Consider the following 11,407-nt stretch of genomic DNA (forward strand, 5'->3'; position numbering starts at 1 on the left):
CCATGGATGTCGTAAAAAGCGACTAAGGGATAGGCTTACAAACTTGGGGTTCTTTTTTAGGCGATGGGCTAGCAACTTGTCACTAGTTGGATCTCAATTCTATCGTTAAGCCAAATGGCTGAGCGTGGCCATTCGGTCTTTTCAGGACTGTTGGCTCTGTCTACCCCTCAAGGGATATAGACGTGGCCAGATGTATGTATGTAGTTTTTCAAAGAGACTTATCACGTCTCGTCGAAACGTTCAGGATAAAATCTTAAATATCTATAATAAGATAAAATGCAGATAGGTACCTATAATGCTTTTAATTTTATCTTTGAATTCATTTAAACAACTTTCTTTAATAAACACTTATTTAATAATAAATAAATGTTTTCTTATTTCCGATAAAAATCTTTTCCAAGCCTTTCAACAGCATACCTATAGAATACCCAATTCATGCCGTCTACATTGAATCCTGATTTTTGACGAACATCAATTGCAGGCTCTGTCTACCCCGCAAGGGACATAGACGTGATTATATGTATGTATGTATCAATCGCAGGGTAGACAGAGCAACAGTATTGATATACTGATAAACATCGTTCAAAGCAAACAGCTGAACGTGACCTATGAGTCTTTTCAAGGCTGCGGGCTTTGTCTATCCCGCAAGGGATTTTGACGTGATTATATGTATGTATGTATGAGCAACGAATATGATACAAATGTCTATTTCATCATTCAGTCATATTCTAACTAAACGATGCCTTCAAGTCTTATTATTTTGTCCCTGACTTCTACGTAAAGTATATTGACGTGGTAATGTGCGTGGGTTTAATTATACATACCTACTTACTCACATACATACATACATTTGGTCACGTCTATATCCCTTGCGAGGTAGACAGAGCCATTAGTCTTGAAAAGACTGAATGGCCACGTTCAGCTATTTGGCTTTATGATAGAATTGAGATTCAAATAGTGACAGGTTTCTAGCCCATCGCCTAAAAAAAGAGTCCAAAGTTTATAAGCTTATCCCTTAGTCACCTTTTAACAACATCCATGTGAAAGAAAAAGAGTGGTTCTATTGTTTTGAAGACCGCATCAAAATCGGTTCAGCGAAATGCGAGATGACTCCCAAGTTGAAAAGCCTATCCCTTAGTCGCCTTTTACGACATCCATGAAAAAGAGACGAGGCGGTCCTTTTCTCTTTTTTTGTATCGGTGCCGGGAACCACACGGCACTTTTAATAAACAAAGATTAAATAAGATTTTGTTGTTTTCATTGCTCTTCACAAATAGTACGCCGTGGATATGCGTGTAAGCTAATCATTTACCAATCAGGATAATCGTTATGCAATTATTTTAATACCTACATTATAAAGCTAATCAGTTTACCAAACAGATTTTAATATCTGTTAGAGGCCACAGCTTGCATGCTACTGCTGTGGCATTATAGTTTTTTTTCTTCTTGTTTTTAAGTAAAAAAACGTTCAAAGGATTTACCGTAGAAATCTTAATTTCCAGCCCATGTAGGCTTTAACATACCTCCTAATACTGTGAACACAAAAATTTACAGTTTTTAATATAAACAATGATGTTAAATTATGTAATTAGTGCGTTATTGATTCAGACAGCATTGTCGCAAGTACTGTACGATGCTTATTATGGGAAACCTCTTACTGAAGACAGGAATAACACATTGACGATTCTGAACGCAACAAGGTAAGGTCGTGTACCTAATAAAGGGTATATTATTACCAGAGATCGGAATAGGTAGATTGAATTGGGGTCAATGAACTGAAACATATATATTAATATGGACATGCCTCCGGGATTTGTAAATTATTAAGATTTTTTTATCAAGTGGGATGAAGAATATATTAGTGTAAGCTGTTTTCCCCCGACTTCGTTCATGTAAATTGTAGTCCTATGTTACCCGCGGACAATGTAGATTACTGTAAGTGTAAGTACTGAAATGGAATCCCGGAAAAGAGGCTTATCCATGTTATGCTTTCTATGGTAATTCATGATGCAAGTACATAAAATCAATCTACCTATTCCGATCTATGATTATTATACATCTGGCAGGCCAACCATTAAAGCGTTGTGAAAATTATCTGTTTTAAATAAGCTTAGAGCTCATACATGCATACATATCATAACGTCTATATCACTTGCGGGGTAGACAGAGCCAACAGCCTTAAAAATATTGAAAGGCCACGTTCAACTGTTTGTCTGTTTACATGTTGCTAGCCCATCGTCTAAAAGAAGAATCCCAAGTTTATAAGCCAATCCCTTAGTCGCCTTTTACGACTTTTATGGGAAAGAGTTGGAGTAGTCCTATTCTTTTTTCTTTTGGTGACATTAACCACACTTCACTACTGAGGTTGCTTTCCCATCGCCTACAAGAGGAATCCCAAGTTTAGAAGCCTATCTCTTAGTCGTCCCTTACGACGTCTATGGGTTAGACTTGGGGTATTCCTATTCTATTAAAGCGCCGGTAACCATACGGTTATTCTATTATAGTAATATCGTTTTTTCAATTCTAACCAGTAGTTCCTGAGATAAGCGCGTTCAAAGTAATAAACAAACAAAGAAAGTCTTCAGCTTTATAATATTAGTATAGTGTTTATTGCACTGCTGAATTACGGGATATTTTTTGTGTGAAACAAATAACAAAAAGACTTTAGATTCTTAACTTTCACTGCAATTTGAACTAAATGCAATACATTTCATTTATTACATTGAATTATAAACTATGATCTAAAATGAGTGAACTCGATTACTCATCATAATAATTATGCAATCAAAAAACAATTCTAATTTTTCTTTTCTTTTTTTTTACATCTTTTTAGCGTCTATTACCAGCCATTACTCTTATTAAACCAATGAGGTTCTATTACTCTTTTCAAATTGTAATCCCTGAATTGAACATATAGATACCAGACCGAAGTTATCGATTGGAATAGTAATGGTTTGAAAATGTAGGTATAACTAAAAAAAAAAAATTTCTAGTCCATGCATGATATCAGTGCAGCCGTGCAAGAAGCACGAGGGTCGGCGCGTGGACGGCACCTGCGTCAACCCCAAGTACCCGTCCAGGAACGGCTCCCCCACCCCCTTGCTCAGGATGCTGCCTGCCAAATATGGGCTGGGTAAGTACATTGCAATCATACGAGTTAGATACGAAATCTGACAGTTGCCAAAATAGGCGGACATAGATGTCCATCACAGTAATATATGTAAAAAGTCTTAATAATTTCAAAATTAAATACATACTTTTATTCATTACTAACTGTGCCCGCGACTTCGTCCGCGTGGAATAGTTATTTTGGGTATCAATGAAGCCCTCAAGGATGAATTATTTTCCCCGTTTTTTTTTCACGTTTTCCATTATTTCTTCGCTCATAATAGTTGCAGCGTGATGTTATATAGCCTAAAGCCTTCCTCGATAAATGGTCTATTCAACACAAAAAGATTTTTTCTATTCGAACCAGTAGTTCCTGAGATTAGCGCGTTCAAACCAACTCTTCAGCTTTATAATATTAGTAAGTATAGATTATGGGACAATATATGGGACTTCAATATCACTTAGTAATTGTCAAATCTTTTGGTTTCACAACATTGGTTGACGTCAAATGAATTACAGTAAAATCTCTTTATTCGCGGGGTATATGTTCCATAAATATGCCGCGAATACAGAAACCGTGAATACAGAATGGTAATTTATATGGGTTTATGAGGATACGTTCCTAGATACTCTCCAAGGCGTAAACGATCAAGCATTTCTATTTTCACTTTAAGCGGTAACACAGATTTTTTTCGTGTAGAAACGCGTTTGTTAATTTTTTTAGTTCACATTATTAATTACGAAGATCGAAGAGAGCAGTAGAGACGTGTTACTCGATTACAATTGTTGTAACGAATGTGAAAGATAAAACAATAAAATAGGCAAAGCGGCTTTTACCAAAGAACGGCAAGGCAACATTTAAAAATATACTTTATTTTTTCCGAGATAAGGTTGCCTTCTTCTGTTTGTTTACATTTTCAAAAACGCCAACCGCGGTGTTTGCGGCAAATGCGACAAAGGCGGCTTAGGTCAATCAAAGTGCTTGGCGGTACCATTTGACGGCACTTGCAAAAGATATTGCCTTAAACACCTATTGGAATTTTGTATGAAATTTAAGATCCGCGAATAAAGAAATTTTTAGCCGCGAATAAAGAAATTGGGTTGCATTTTTTTAAACCGCGAATAGTGAAAACGCGAATGACGGAAGCGCGAATAGGGAGCTTTTACTGTACTTAAAACTAAGTTTACTGCCGCTCCCAAAGCGTCAGTGCAGAAGAAGCGGTAACAAACTGCACTGCAGCATTGTCTTCAACAACGTTATCTTTAGAACTATCCAAATTTAGATTAGCAATGTTGAAGAGAGAATATATTATTGTAAATAATTGACTTATATGAAATTTAAATAATAAAAAGAAAAATATGGATTGGTAATTTTAGATTTATGTATAACTAGTGACCCTCCCCGGCTACGCACGGGTGCAAAATTCGGAAAAAATTATACATAAAAACCTTCCTCTTGAATCACTCTACCTGTTACAAAAAAACCGCATCAAAATCCGTTGCGTAATTTTAAAGATTTAAGCATACAGACAAACAGACTAAAATAGCGACTTTGTTTTATACTAGGTATGTAGTGATTGTACTTAGATTTTAAGTTTAAAAAATATCAACAAATTTGAAGACCTACTTTTCAATAAAATGTTTCCTCAGGTAACACCCTGCGACCAGCCATGAACGGCTCCGAGTTGCCCTCAGCCCGCCTCATCCGCACCAAGATCCTGAGCGAAGGATACCACGCCGATCACCACTTCACCACGCTGGCGGCTAACCTGTTCCTACTGGCTGTGGGAGATTATCTTGATGTACTGTATATAAGTCAGTATGATTTGTGCTCTAATAAGTTTGAAACTTGTGCCGTGTGGTTCCCGGTACCAGTACAAAAAAGAATAGGACCACTCCATCTCTTTCCTATGGATGTCGTAAAAGGCGACTAAGGGATAGGCTTACAAACTTGGGATTATTTTTTAGGCGATGTGCTAGCAACCTGTCACTATTTTAATCACAATTCTATCATTAAGCCAAATAGCTGAACGTGGCCACGGTCAGCTGTTTGGTTTATTGAGCGAACTGAGATTCAAATAGTGACAGGTTGCTAGCCCATCGCTTTAAAGAAGAATCCCGTTTTTATAAGTATATCTCTTACTCGCCTTTTACGTCATCCATGGGAAAGAAATAGAGTGGTCCTTTTCTTTTTTCTATTGGTGCCGGGAACCACAAGAAATACATATTCAAGGATACTTATATAATAAAACAGCATATCAGTTTAAGTGTGTTGTGTGTGTGTTTTGACCCCGTCCAACGTTGTATGTTTTCATAAAAAACATTCAATATATATATATATATACGTACATACATACGTCGTCACGTCTATATCCCTCGCGGGGTAGAGAGAGCCAACAGTCTTGAAAAGACTGAATGACCACGTTCAGCTATTTGGCTTAATGATAGAATTGAGATTCAAATAGTGACAGGTTGCTAGCCAATCGCCTAAAAAAGAATCCCAAGTTTTTAAGCCTATCCCTTAGTCGTCCTTTACGACATCCATGGGAAAGAGATGGAGTGGTCCTATTCTTTTTTGTATTGATGCCGGGAACCACACGGCAATGAAACAATAATATAAATCTCTTTCAATCAAAGCTCGGTACGTCGTTGCCAGTGAGTGTTGTCTGGGCAACACTCCGAACCGCGCCAGCCCTGACTGCATCGCCATCCCGGTGCCCGAGGACGACCCGCTCCTCCGCCGCAGCGGCGTCAGGTGCATGAACCTCACCAGATTCCAGACCTACCAGGACTTCCAATGCATTTCGAATTCATTGCCCGCAGAAAGAGTGAGTATTCCAAAATTCCAGTCGGGGTATGCAGACGCCATTTTTCCACTTGCTGCGGTTCTTCGCATTGACATACATACATACATATCTAAGTTTGTATATTGACGTCCGATGAAAATGCTGCAGTGTAGTTTATTCCGCCGCTTCTTCTACACATGCGCTTTGGAAGCGGTAGTAGATATAATTAGATTTAAGTGATGTGACGTCAATAAGTGATACCTTGTATCCAATTTTGAAAATAAATCTATTCTATTTTATTCTATGTTATACCATCATGCCTGTTTCCCATTGGGGTAAGCAGAGACTGGAATTCCACTTGCCACGATCCTTACAGACCTCTCCCGCTTCCTCCACACTCATTACTTTTTCATGCACATTCGACGATTACGGGCACTCCTAACATCTCCCATTTTCAAGACATTCCAAATTTGGTCCTTGAAAGTTCGACGAGGCTGGCTCTGTCCCACTTTTACAGTTAGCTCTGCTTTATAAATTCCTTTCTTCGCATCAATTGACTTCTTTTTATACTGCTTTAACTAAATTAGACTATCGTATTAATACCGTAGCGTATGTATATCTTACTTTAATTTATTTAAAACTTTATTGGCCAAAAAATTGTACAAACGGCGGACGGTTTGGCATTCTCTACCAGTCAACCAGCTGACCAAACAGAAAATCTTTAAGTTTATCTTTATGCCAGAAATAATTCTTTTAACTTGTTAAATTCTGAAAGAAAAATCTTTCAAATACAAGTATAATTGTTTAAGAAAATAAATTTATCTTCCAATATAATCGCAAACTATACAATACACAATTTAAACAAAAGAAGAGCAAGGATTGACCTTCATTCTGCATATTTACTATTGCAGCTAGAATTATTTTTACAGATAATACTGGCAACTCCGCTACTAGACTTATCAATAATCTATGGAAACACTGAAGAACAGTCGAGGAGAACCAGAACATATCAGAACGGACTGCTTAGATCAGAATTCAGGGACGGCGTGGAAAGACCGCCAGCTAACGCCGTTTTTTGCATCGCCAACCGTAGACCTAGAGAAAATGCCTGTTATGAATTCGGTAATAAATATAAATAAATAAATCAATATAAATATATACGGGACAAATTACACAAATTGAGTTAGCCTCGAAGTAAGTTCGAGACTTGTGTTACGAGATACTAACTCAACGATACATACATAAAATCATGCCTAATTGAGGCTTGAGCCACTCCGGATAACTGCTAACGTTACAAATATGTTCTAGAAGATGCCACAAAAATGTCCACATTTCAGGCGACGCTTTCGGAGGAAATGTTCTGCTGGGTGGAACGTTAGCAGGTTTGATTGTGTACCGGGAACACAACCGCATTGCCCGCAAACTGGCGGAGATCAACCCGTGCTGGGACGACCAGGAACTCTTCGAAACAGCTCGGCAGATCAACATAGCTCAGCATCAGCATATTATGTATTATGAGCTTATGACAGCATTCTTAGGTAAGAATTATGAACTGGTGTAGTAGTATACAATAGAATTGGCATTAATTGTTCCGGATCAGAATTATACAAGCCTCATATAGATGTCACAGGAGCTCCGAAAAAAAGGTTAATTTAATTTTTGTAAGACAATGTTAATCCTAAATAGATTATTATATTGTATCTATCTAAATAGTACGAAGTTAAATAAAGGCTTCAGACCTAAAAGCTATCTAAATCTGCGAATCCGAATCTCTTAAAATTCTATTTTTGATAAATTTTATAATGACTGAATGGTTCAAACTTTGGTTCTATTTCTCCGTGTAATTTTTATTTTTTTTCATATAATAACCGCCAATCATCAGGCTGGAAAAATGCATTGGATGTTGGCATAGTATACAACACTAACGGCTATGTGAATGACTTTGATGAGACGTACAAGCCGGGTACCCAATACAAATTCATGGAATACTCCTGTTCCATGAATTTGTATTGGGTACCCGGTACTTCCATACTTTTCAAGAAGGCAGATTGGAGTGAGTAGTAAAAGACTGTTAAATTTTTATTAAGTTACTCGTAGCTTTCCTTATCCAAATTCACAATTCAACCTTGACTCAAGTTATAATGAACATACTTAATCATTTATTACACAAAACTCTACTCTCAACAGTGATGCTTATGGTAACACATTGTGAACCAAATGTTTAACAGTATCATGAAAGTTGGCAAATCAAGAGACACCAAATAGATTTAACTAATTGAATCACACAAGACAAATATGATAAGTATTACTAATAGCATAACTTAATTTACAGTTTATACAATAACAAAGGAAAATATTTGGGATCAAGAACAGTTGTTGACGATTCGTTCAGAGCCGGCGTTCTGGAGCTGAACAATACAGAGGCTGACCTTACTCAGGGGGCGATCAGACAGCCTACTGCTCAGTTCGATTACAATCTAGACCCAGACGTAAGTAAAGATGCTGTAGATACTACATAACATTCAGTAGATATAAACTACCAGACCAGAGTACGCCTAAAAAACTGCCCGGGTGAACCATAAAATTCCGCTTATTTCAGTTACGTTTTTGGAAATCCATTTTAGTACATCACAAAAAGAATTTACGCGCCAAATTCCAAATATCTATAACCAGCAGTTTGGCGTTGATATCAATTAGTCAATACATACATACATAAAATCGTGCCTTTTTCCGTTTTGCCTTGACGTCCTTAATATGATTAAGGTACGTTCGTCTAGCCACATTTACTGTGTGGATGAGAAGGTAGGAGTCTAGCCTTTCCACTCCTTCCTTCTCATCCACTCAGTAAATGTTCCCTTTTGTGTTTGTATTTTATATTTAACTAATTGATTGAGAAATTTTCAGGTCGCAGAGAGAATATTTGGCGGTTTCCAACGTGCTGGCGATTTAGGTGCTATTGACATTAAAAGAGGTCGAGACCACGGTTTGCCTCCGTACAACGCCTACAGAAAACTCTGTGGACTGCCTGTCGCTAAGAAATGGGAAGATTTCAAGGAAATCCAACCTGATGTAAGACTTGTCTGCTTAAATTGAAACATACGTTTAAAATCCATTATTAGAAAAGATCATTCATACATACATACATACATAAAATCACGCCTCTTTCCCGGAGGGGTAGGCAGAGACTACCTCTTGCCACTTGCCACGATCTCTGCATACTTCCTTCGCTTCATCCACATTCATAACTCTCTTCATACAAGCTCGGCGGTTTCGGGTACTTTTGACCTGACCCTTTACCAGGACGTCCTTAATTTGATCAAGATACGTTCGTCTAGGTCTTCCCACTCCGACCTTTCCCTCCACACTCTCCTTGTATATCTGCTTAGTCAACGTGCTTTCATTCATCCTCTCCACATGACCGAACCATCTTAACATACCCTTTTCTATTCCTATAACTACATCTTCTTTCACATCACAACATTCCCTTATCACGCTGTTCCTTATCCTGTCACTCAATTTCACACCCATCATATTCCTTAACGCTCTTATTTCCACTGCCACAGAAAAGATCATGAGTTTTTTATTACAGTCGCATAGTATTTTATTAGAATTCTCTTGACTGATAATCATGTAGATGAAAAATATGTTAATGCTGCCCAGTCACAGCATATTTTTCATGACAGATTTTACGAGTATATACGAGTACCTTCTCTTCTAGAAATTAGAGCAATTCAAACGTCTGTATGAAGATGTGGATGACCTGGAGCTGATGCCGGCCATCTACAGTGAGAAGTGGCTGAAAGGTGCCTTCGTGGGCCCCACGCTGTTCTGCATCATGACGCAGAACCTGGTGCAGTGGAGGAAGTCCGACAGGCATTTCTTTGAGCACGGAGATTTACCAACTTCGTTGACTTTACGTGTGTATAAATTATTTCTTTAATTCACACACCTAACCAACACAAATGAGATTTACAGTCTCTGCTTTTTAGTTGTGCATTGTTTTCTTTATTTGCATTAGTTGCTCAGAATCTCCATCTGATTCGTTATAATTGCCAAAATTAATTGAAAAATATTTTGCATCCCCTTTACAGTATGCATTGCCAAATTTGTAGGTACCTACAGAAGTTCCTCTTCAAAGAAGTCAGCAAATTGCCAAAACATAAGTATTTTGAGATAGGCACTTGTTTCTTGTTTTTGATCAAAATATGCAGATGTGTAAATTATTCTTGTTGCAGCTCAACTTTATGAGATCCGAAAGACTAGTGTGGCTCGGCTAATGTGCGACAGTGGAGTCAGCATCACTCAGATACAGCCTCAAGCTTTGCTCAATGAGAGTGAAGAGTAAGTCACTCAAACTTCAATTGAAAACCGGCATGCCACGGTAGCACCATAAACCATTATCAAGAACATCGCAATAATGATTCTTTTGTCATTGATTTTTTTTAAGTTTTAGACAATTTTACGAAATGAACAGTTTAATTGAATTGAACTTACAGGCTGATCTTAAAAAGAAACCTCAAAACTAATATCTCATTTCTTTACTTGACGACGTACCGATGAAAAGAAACAGATGTGATTTTTATGTTGATAAAATTTAAGGCAACTTTTTACCTTGACAAATTTTTTCATTTTTACAGAAAAATAATTTCAGGTGGCATAAAACCTTACAATCCACAAATGTTGCCATCGCAATATCCCAAATTTATTTTGCCATAATAGAAGTAATAACAGCTTACATACATACATATGTATAGTCACGTCTATATCACTTGCGGGGTAGACAGAGCCAACAGTACCGAAAAGACTGGGAGGCCACGTTCAGCTTTTTGGCTTGAAGATAGAATTGAGACCCAAATAGTGACTGGTTGCTAGACCATCGCCTAAAAGAAGAATCCCAAGTTTAAAAGCCTATCCCTTAGTCGCCTATTACGACATCCATGGGAACGAGATGGAGTGGTCCTATTCTTTTTTTTTATTGGTGCCGGGAACCACACGGCATTATAACAGCTTACTTACTTATAAATGTCTCATGTTTCAGCAATAAAAGGGTGTCGTGTAAAAAGATCCCAGGTGCAGACTTGACGAAGTGGGCGGATCCGAAGTGCCAAAAAAATGACTACAATGAGATACAAGATTATGCAAAAGATAGTAGTGATGGGACCTATTCTGATATCGATATGAGTTGGAAATCATACATCGACAAAAAGTAACCAGATTAGATAGGACCATCAACTTGAAATAAAAAAGTATATATATATATATATAATATGACTTATGTGTGTTCATCAAAAGAGATTTAAATATGAAATATATATTTATATCCAGACTTTTATTTCGAATACTCTAAACCTAAAAGCTTTCATATAAATACTGGTCATGAAGCTAAGATCAAGTAGAAAGATGTTAGTCTTTGCCTACCGCTCCGGGAAGGAAGCGTGATTTTATGTATGTAGCTTTAAGTGTCTTTTATAATAAGTAAGAACAATCCTCCCTTAGTCTTCACATATCTGTGA

General features: G+C 37.4%; 1 pseudogene; it reads left to right on the forward strand.

Annotated features, from left to right (window-relative positions):
- The first annotated feature begins 1,289 nt into the window (after positions 1 to 1,289).
- On the forward strand, positions 1,290 to 11,104 carry LOC106132965 (peroxidase-like; annotated as a pseudogene).
- The last annotated feature ends 303 nt before the right edge of the window (positions 11,105 to 11,407 follow it).

The sequence above is a fragment of the Amyelois transitella genome, chromosome 3, assembly GCF_032362555.1.
Source record: "Amyelois transitella isolate CPQ chromosome 3, ilAmyTran1.1, whole genome shotgun sequence".
Classification (NCBI taxonomy): Eukaryota; Metazoa; Arthropoda; class Insecta; order Lepidoptera; family Pyralidae; genus Amyelois; species Amyelois transitella.